The sequence below is a fragment of the Aplysia californica genome, unplaced genomic scaffold, assembly GCF_000002075.1.
Source record: "Aplysia californica isolate F4 #8 unplaced genomic scaffold, AplCal3.0 scaffold00069, whole genome shotgun sequence".
NCBI classification, from domain to species: Eukaryota; Metazoa; Mollusca; class Gastropoda; order Aplysiida; family Aplysiidae; genus Aplysia; species Aplysia californica.
Window position 1 is genome coordinate 388916 of NW_004797339.1, and position 9106 is coordinate 398021.

Here is a 9106-nt window from a genome sequence, read left to right on the forward strand (position 1 = left end):
GGGGGCTAGTTGAGGATCATAGCTATTGTGTGATAGATCTACAATTATTACTTACGTAACGAAAAGTTCTACAAATTTTCGTGTGAATTTTCAGTTTCGTCTGCCATGGGGTTACTGTTTAAAAAAAAAAAAGAAAAAAAAAAAAGAAGAACGTGGAATTAGGCCTAATAATTTTATTACACTGAACACAGGACAATAATTGCAATAGTTACAGGTTGAGAAATCATGCCATTATTGTTTCATCTTTGTTTTTTCATACCCTGAAACCTAATGCCTAATTGAATATCCCCCCTGATATTTTTTCATACCCTGAAACCCCCTGATTGGTCATCAAAAGCGTGCAAATTACTACTCAGTTCTATATATAAATAAGGCTGAATGTGATATATATCTCAATTAAAAATCATCAAATATTCCAAAAACTATAAATAAAATTTGCAGCAGAAATGAAGTTGATATTCGAGTTCAACGCATCAATAATATTAAAATGGACAACTGGTCATAGGTGTAAGTGTGAGACGGAAAAGAAAGTAAAAGAATACCCTTGACTATATTGCACTCTTACTTTATTTCAGACTTTTTATGACTTACTATAACGCACACTACACTTCTCTCAAAAACCTATGGAAACAGGAGAGTGATATATATATATAAATTAGTAATGCAAACAAAAATTTGATTTTTCACTTTTTAGCCATTTTTCATTTGGTATCTAAGAAAGGGCTTTCTATTCTAAAAGAATTGGTTCATAAATTTAAAACGTTATGGGGTAGTAAAAAGTGACAAACAAAGTGGGCCGTGTAACAGCAGATTCTGTAAGAAAACCGGCAACATCTCGGTAATTTATTGGAGCATTAGAAAGAAACTTGGCAACTCAGAGCTTTTGGATGGAGAAATAATTTCTGCAGCGAGTTACAAGTTACCATGTTACGGTTATTTTGGCGGTGAGGGATTTTGCCTCAGGGTCTACGCACACGGTAACTGGGCACGTACGCTGGCCACAGTGTCTAGGTACACGGTAACCGGCAATCGGGCGTGTAGTCTCAATGTCAAAACCCGGTAACCGGGCGCGTAGCCTCAATATCTACATACACGGTAACCGGCAACCGGGCGCCTCTCATTATCTACGAACACTGTAACCGGGTATTTAGTTTCGTGGGGGGCTTGAGCTAGGAGCACGGTAACTGCTTTGCTCCCTTCATAACCTTGACCTTTTTCACTCGTTGTGAGCGGAATGCAATTCCAAAAATGATCCCAATCTACCCCCCTGTCATCTTTCCAAAGGAAGAGCAAAATGGAAAGACACTGAAAATCTGTGAAACTGGAACAGAAAGCTTAAAATATAGAAGTTTACAAAACATTACTATCACGAGAGAGAGAGAGAACGAAACTCAGAAAACAGAGAGAGGGAGAGAAAGAGGGGAAGAGAGAGAGAGAGAGAGAGAGAGAGAGAGAGAGAGAGAGAGAGAGAGAGAATAAAAAAGTATGCACTTGATGAGGTCATACCTCTCTTAAAACAAAGGACAATGAAACAAACGTACTATCAACCACCCAATGAAACGTGAACCTTTTGGTTAAAAAGCACAGCTTACTAGGTATGAGTATGGCGGATCCCAACTCCGTACAGGGCTTGCATCAACGCACGCTTTTCCGTAGCAGGAAGCTCTAGTAATAATCAAAATTCTAAAAATACACTAAACTTTGCTTCCAAGTTCAGTTTTTGTCATCCGGTGTTGCCTTAAACTCCACCCCTCCCCCTGACTGTAACCTATTTAAAAAATCAATAATCCCCCATTCCGGAGCCCCATACTTTGCGCAGCGCACTTTGAATGAACTTTGGTGACCCCAACGATCACTGGTATTCACAATGTGATGCGAAGGTACAGGTTCACTGACAGGTCACGATATCGAGCCCGACAAGACGCTTATAACTTTCTCTCCCAATTCTTATAGAGATCTACTTCGAAGGGCTCAGAACGCGCGCAGGTTCATTGACCGGTCACAATGGCAAGCCCGACAAGATGCTTGTTTCTTTCTTTTCTTTATGTTGCCCCCATAACTATTTAAATGACGACACAGTGACAAATATTTATTTATTTTCATGGCGACACCACGTTTGTAATGCCGAACCTGCATGTTACAATAATTGTTGCGTTATCAGACAATTTCTGACAAATTTCTGGGTGGTAACGAAAGCGAAAGTAAAGGTTTACTGGACGCTCTGTTATGAAATTCAGTGGGTATCATGCTGGACTATAGAGCGTTGACCCTAGTGCGCCCTCTTCGAAAAAGCACCAACTTTGCGAACAGTTACCCTACTTGTGTGAAAAACAATAAAAGTGACACTCTTTTTGGCTGAGTGAACTATCTCTGGGACCTTCCGGTTACCGTGTACGTAGATACTGAGACTATGTGCCCGGTTACCGTGTACGTAGACCCTGAGGCTATCCGCCCGGTTACCGTTGACGCAGACACTCCGAAAGTGTTAAAGTAATAGAGGGTGCCCACATGTATACATATGCGATCGGGTCAGGTCGGGTTGCTTTGTGGTTTCAGTGCACACTACAACCCCGCCACGATTGTACCCGACGACCAGGAAGTTAAAGCAGAGAAACCTTTACTTTAACCTTCATGCGACTACACAGAGGGCGTGTAAACAGGGTACAATTGGCTGAACCTTTGACACATGAATAATACATATAAAAGTAGATCTAGTCTAGGCCTACGGTACGGTACTCTTAGACTTCCCGCACTCCCTCTCTCTGTCTCCCTCTGTGGGGATGGGTGTGTGTGTGTGTGTGTGTGTGTGTGTGTGTGTGTGTGTGTGTGTGTGTGTGTGTGTGTGTGTGTGTGTGCCTGACTGTCGTGTGTGTGTCACGTGTGTGTGTGTGTGTGAGTGCTTGCTTGCTTTGGCTTAAAAGTGTCTCTCTCCTTTTTTGTTTATAAATTCCTCCCTTACCATTATATGAGAGACCTAGATCTAGCAATGTTGTAAACATTGCTTCTAGATTTAGATCTAGGTCTATGGCATACATCTCTCAACTTATATCTCTCTCACCGGGAGGACTTCCGTAACGAGTGACCACTACGAGACAGAGCAGAATTGAGGGCTAGGGGTAGGGGTAGATCTAGGGGTAGGGGTAGTGTTAGGGTTAGGGTTTCGGTTAGGCCTATCTTATTGTGTTTGATAGGGTGGTCGCTCGCTACGGAAGTCCTTCCCTCTCACCTACTTCATTTTCTTCTTCCTCCAGGCCTAACGCTCCAAACCCGCTATGAGTGTGAGTAAAATAGGGCCACCTCTATTCTCACCCCGCAGACGAGTCTTTTGGCTATTCTCACCAGGTGGGCGTTCACCGTCATAGCCTAGGCTAACCAGTCATCAAAGCGTTCACCCTGAACCACAGAATTCTACACTGTGATAACAGAATTAGAGAATCTAAAGAATTTTGTGCTGGGAACAAACGTTCTAGATCTATTACTACTGTTAGTGTTAGCCTAAAAGCGTTCAATTTTGTCTGTGGGCAGTGGAGAGAGAGAAAGAGAGAGAGAGGAGTAGCGCGAGAACTTCAGGACAAAACAAAATGGCGACCCGCGTAGATCGGCTCGATTCGGAAAGTTAAATAGCTGTAGCATCTTTGTAGACAACCAAATTAATTTAGTTTTCTTGTTTATTAACATCATTTTTTAACTTTGTTTTGGTCAATTTGATCGTCCACACCGATAGACAGTGTATTCAGAAAAGTAAAGTGAAATAGCCATAGCATCTTTGACTTTGAAGATGATCAAATTAGCTTACTTTTGTGCTATAATTATAACGTAATTTTTTCTTGGCTTAAACAATTTGATCATCCACACCGATAGACAGTTTTCCAAATTGAGGAAAAACAGGTCTTGTTTCACACCGGGTGAGAATAGCCTACGCTGGCAAGTCTCACCCGGGATGAAAGGTAGATTGTATTTCTTATTCTCACCCCGGGTGAGAATCTGAATAGCCACGTCCTAAAACTAAAATAGTTTGCGTTAGAAACTTGGCCACCTCTATTCTCACCCGGGATGAGAATAGTGCAGGCGAGTCTTTTGGCTATTCTCACCCGGTGCGCGTTCACCGTTATAGCCTAGATCTAGATCTAGATCTAGGCCAACAAATTTTGCGTTCACCCTAAACCACATAATTCTACAGTGATTTACAGAAAAATTGTAGAATTCTGTGCCATGAACAAACGTTCCATTACAACTGTAGCCTACTAAAAGCGTACAATTTTGTCTGTGGGCAGTGGAGAGAGAGAGAGAAAGAGAGAGAGAGAAAGAGAGAGAGAGAGGAGTAGCGCGAGAACTTCCGGTCAAAACAAAATGGCGACCCGCGTAGTTCGGCTCGGTTCGAAAAGTTAAATAGCTGTAGCATCTTTGCAGACAACCAAATTAATTTACTATTAAGTGTTTTAACATCACTTTTTAACGTTGTTTTGGTCAATTTGATCGTCCACACCGATTCAGAAAGAGACAGAGAGAGAGAGAGAGAGAGAGAGAGGGGAGGAGTAGATCTTGCGAGAACTTGCGGGCAAAACAAAATGGCGACCCGCGTAGTTCGGCTCGATTCGAACAGTGAAATAGCCATAGCATCTTTGAAGACGATCAAATTAGTAATTAGCTTACTTTTGTGCTATAACATAATTTTTTCTTGGATTTTATCAATTTGATTATCCACACCGATAGACAGTATTCCAAAATGAGGAAAAGCAGGTCTTGTTTCGCACCGGGTGAGAATAGCCTACGCTGGCAAGTCTCACCCGGGGTGAGAGGTAGATCGTTTTTCTATTCTCACCCCAGATGAGAATAGCCACTTCCTAGAAACTTTCTCCGTTTAATAGAGCATGTGTTTGTGCCACGATGGTCGTTTTGAGCCCTCAATTTGGATAGCCCTGACTACCCGATAGGCATGACCCGACCGCGTATGTGGGCACCCCCTAGAGATGATTATAAGCGTTTAAGTTAAGTTTAGATTCTCATTCTCTGCACTACAACTACAACTACAATGTCAATAACAATACTACAATTACTGCATGATGTTCGTTTAATAATTTTGTTTTGTTCACTTCCTCCATTCAAAATGGCAAACGAAGAGATTCTTAATCAACACTACAATCTCACCAGTATTAGTCAATAAAATTCCAATATCCCTAGCAAGGAAGAGAAACGTTTGTATCAAAAACGAAGTTGATCCGAGTCAAGTGTGCTCTTGTCACTGTGCATGGGATGGCCATTCACCATGTTTTCCTTTGCCTTGATCATGTGATCTACGTATTCTCGACGAAAAAACGCCGAATGATTGTATTATAATGATTAAACATCTGAAATCTGGATAATAGACACAAAATTTAGGTTTCTAATTACTATCTACGAAAATGAAGGCAAAAAGACATCATGCACATTCAAATCAAAGCAAAACTTCTTTGATTTCCAGACACCAGAAAAAAAGAAGGATTAGAGATTATCCCCTAGCAGTCCGTGTGCTCGAACACGAGACTCCTCTAGAACTGTTCGGACTCGATCAAACTCGATGAATTAATTATTTAATTTTGTCGACACGACCTCATCAATGAGACAGTTGTGAGACAGACAGAGCCCAGAGAGAGAGAGAGAGAGAGAGAGAGAGAGAGAGAGAGAGAGAGAGAGAGAGAGAGAGAGAGAGAGAGAGAGAGAGAGAGAGAGAGAGAATTGGCCTACTACATGTATGTATACAGTATATTACACTGTAATTGCATTATTTTTATAGCGCATCCAAGCTCTACAACATACTCTATGCGGTGTGCAACTTTTATTGCCCCAAACAGAGAAAGGAGAAAAAGAGAGGGAGAGTGTAATCAACGGAGTTTGAAGGCCCATCGGTACCAATGATTGTCTGGTCGGTACCAATGATTATGAAGTCGGTACCATATCAGAGAGTATTTATAGAGCGCGGAAACGAGGCCTCGCGGTCCTTGGCATCAGTGCACAATTTGCGAGCGTAGGCTACCCTCTGAACAGAGACCGTAATAATATTAATCATTGCCCTCTGAAGGCGATCTAAAAGTAACCAGGCGCGGTATCAACCAGAGACCATGACTACTACTACTACTACTAACTACTACTACTACTACTACTACTACTACTACTACTACTACTACTACTACTACTACTACTACTACTACTACTACTACTACTACTACTACTACTACTACTACTACTACTACTACCGCGGCTGCTGCTGCTGCTGCTGCTGCTGCTGCTGCTGCTGCTGCTGCTGCTGCTACTATTACTATAACTGCTACTACTACTACTACTACTACTACTACTACTACTACTACTACTACTACTACTACTACTACTACTACTACTACTACTACTGCTGCTGCTGCTGCTGCTGCTACTACTACTACTACTACTGCTGCTGCTGCTGCTGCTGCTGCTGTTGCTACTGCTACTACTACTACTACTACTACTACTACTACTACTACTACTACTACCACTACTACTTCTATTACTACCGCGGCTGCTGCTGCTGCTGCTACTACTACTATAACTGCTGCTGCTGCTGCTACTACTACTACTACTACTACTACTACTACTACTACTACTACTTCTGCTGCTGCTGCTGCTGCTGCTGCTGCTGCTGCTGCTGCTGTTGTTGCTGCTGCTGCTGCTGCTGCTGTTGCTGCTACTACATTGTACTACTACTACTACTAGGCCAACTACTACTACTAAAACAAGACTACTAAATTATATTATGCAACTGTTCCAGATCATGTTTGTTGGAAATTCTTATTGATAAAGTCCAGTTTTAATAACTCAATAAATTTTTTATGAAAATTTTTTTGTCCCGAGTTGTTTCCCTTATTCGGAGACTTCGCGTCCTTGACAATGAACATAGCTGTGGTTATAACAAAGCCACGATCAGACGAAAAAAAAATGATTAAAAAAAACCAAGTGTGAAAAACACATTATAGATATTGAATGAGAGTTTTGCAGCATCTTTAACACATGCAGATCTTAGTTAAGTTGAACTGGTTATTCTTGTTTCTGTGAAATATTCTGTGGATGATCATGTGACTGATGTAAAGCGCTCAGAGTTTATACTAGTATGGGATAGAGCGCTATATTTTATAAATGCAATTTTTTATTATTATTTATCATTATTATCATTATTATTAATAATGATATTGTACATATTGTCCTTATTGTTGTTATTATTATTATTATTATTATTAGTAGTAGTAGTAGTAGTAGTAGTAGTAGTAGTAGTAGTAGTAGTAGTAGTAGCCACTAATAGGCGCTACAACGCTAACATACTGACAACATCTTTCGCTGTCTATGGCTGGGTACCCGCATTCCCACCTGGGTGAAGTGAGGAAATTTCGTGTAAAGTGCCTTTTCCCAGGACACAACGTCCGACCGAGCTGAGGCTCGAACCCCCGAAGCCGCAACCTCACGATTACGAGTCCGGTAGTCTCGTTTAGAAATATTCAGATGAGAAACTCTGCTACACTAACCCAGGCTTCGGGGAGAAAAAAAAAAGCGCCATTCTTGCTCTTTTCAGGCAATTGGTGATGTAGCCGTGCTTCTACAAACTTCACAGTTAGTCAGTTAGTGTTTTATCACTTCCAGGGTCGAGAACGCAAAAGCAACCCCCTCCCCTAGAAAAAAAAAGAACCCCCCCCCCCCTCCAACCCAACAAAAAACTCACCGCAGCACGTCCCACTAGATTTAGCAGCGTGTTGCCCGGACTCTGACCCCGGGGTCACGCTGACCTCACGGCATGTGCGCTCACGATCAGCTGAAGTATCCCGAATGTGTGATGATAGGAGATTTCCAAAATCATAAAATGGCGCGGAAGCAGGGAGCCATATTAATATATTGAAAGAGATTTGGCGAAGGGGGGAAAAAACTTCATCTTGATTTTTGAGAATATGAAGTATGACGACACGATACTTGCCATTCTGAGGAAGTCATCACATTTTTTGACTCAATAGATTATTAATTTTTTATATTTTTGTTATTACTTTTTTTTCTTTTTTTTTTTTTTTGGGGGGGGGGGGGGGAGGGTAAGTGTTTTACGGCGCTCGCAACTGTATAAGACCATATGAGCGCGCGGGACTCATTAAATATTTTCAGTTGGAAGGAAATTTTAAACTTTGCTCGAGTGGCGGCCGAAGCCTACTCTTATCGATTTTGGGCAACCAAGGGATCTTTAACGTGCAAAACTTGCGCCCGGGACCTCTGAGAATTTATCGCCCTTATCCGCGAAGTCTAGTTGTAGATCTTAACCTACCATAATATCAGGGGTGTGGCTGAAAGACAGCAGTTAGAAGGCGCCAAGGAGTAACAGTAGTAAAAAGGCTGCGTCAAGAGTCAGGAGCCCAGAGGAGGGGGCAAAGGGGATGAAAGGTGGGGACAGAAAGTGGAGACGAAAGCAGACGACAGAACATAGTTAGAGAGCAGGAAAGGAGGTCAAAGGAGAATTTTTTAGAAAAGAAAAAAGAAAACGTTCCCGTCCCTACCCGGATTCGAACCCGGGGCACATTGAATGAGAGGCGAACACCATAACCTCTCGACCACGAGAAACCCTCAATATGAAATATGACGACATGATACCAGCCACACTGTGAATCATCACTTACTTATAAAACAATTAAAACAGGTTGATTTAGATCTGCATAACTGGTAAAAGTTAGATCTATTTAAAAATCGGCGCAGGCAGTAGAATATTTCAACTGTTTATGGAGCCTGTTTCTAAGTTCAAAGTCAGAAATCTACTTCTAGGTTCCCCCTTAAACTCTTATAGATACGAGAGGTAAGGAGGCCTTGAGGGGGACGCGCAGCGTGACAGCGCTACTTCTATAAGTGGTCTACTACACGTTCAGTTAAAAATGACAGTTGTTTGTCCTCTTTGTGATAAGAAAGTAATACATGTTGCTATCTCAACAAAACTACTTTTTTTTGGTGACAGACCGTCCCACTGGTTGGCCGCTACAAAAATCAGGCACAGCTTGTCAGACATAGCTTGTGTCAGGCATAGCTTGTCAGGCATAGCTTGTCAGGCATAGCTTGTCAGGCATAGCTTGTGTCAGGC

General features: G+C 41.9%; 1 protein-coding gene across 1 annotated transcript in view; it reads right to left on the reverse strand.

Moving 5' to 3' along the window:
• The window catches only part of LOC101850703 (ras-related GTP-binding protein C), a gene marked incomplete at its 3' end in the record, with an annotated part of 20383 nt that extends 15003 nt beyond the window's left edge, over positions 1-5380 (reverse strand). Inside the window, 1 exon segment of the mRNA XM_005093756.3 lies at positions 5149-5380.
• Between the last annotated feature and the right edge of the window lie 3726 nt (positions 5381-9106).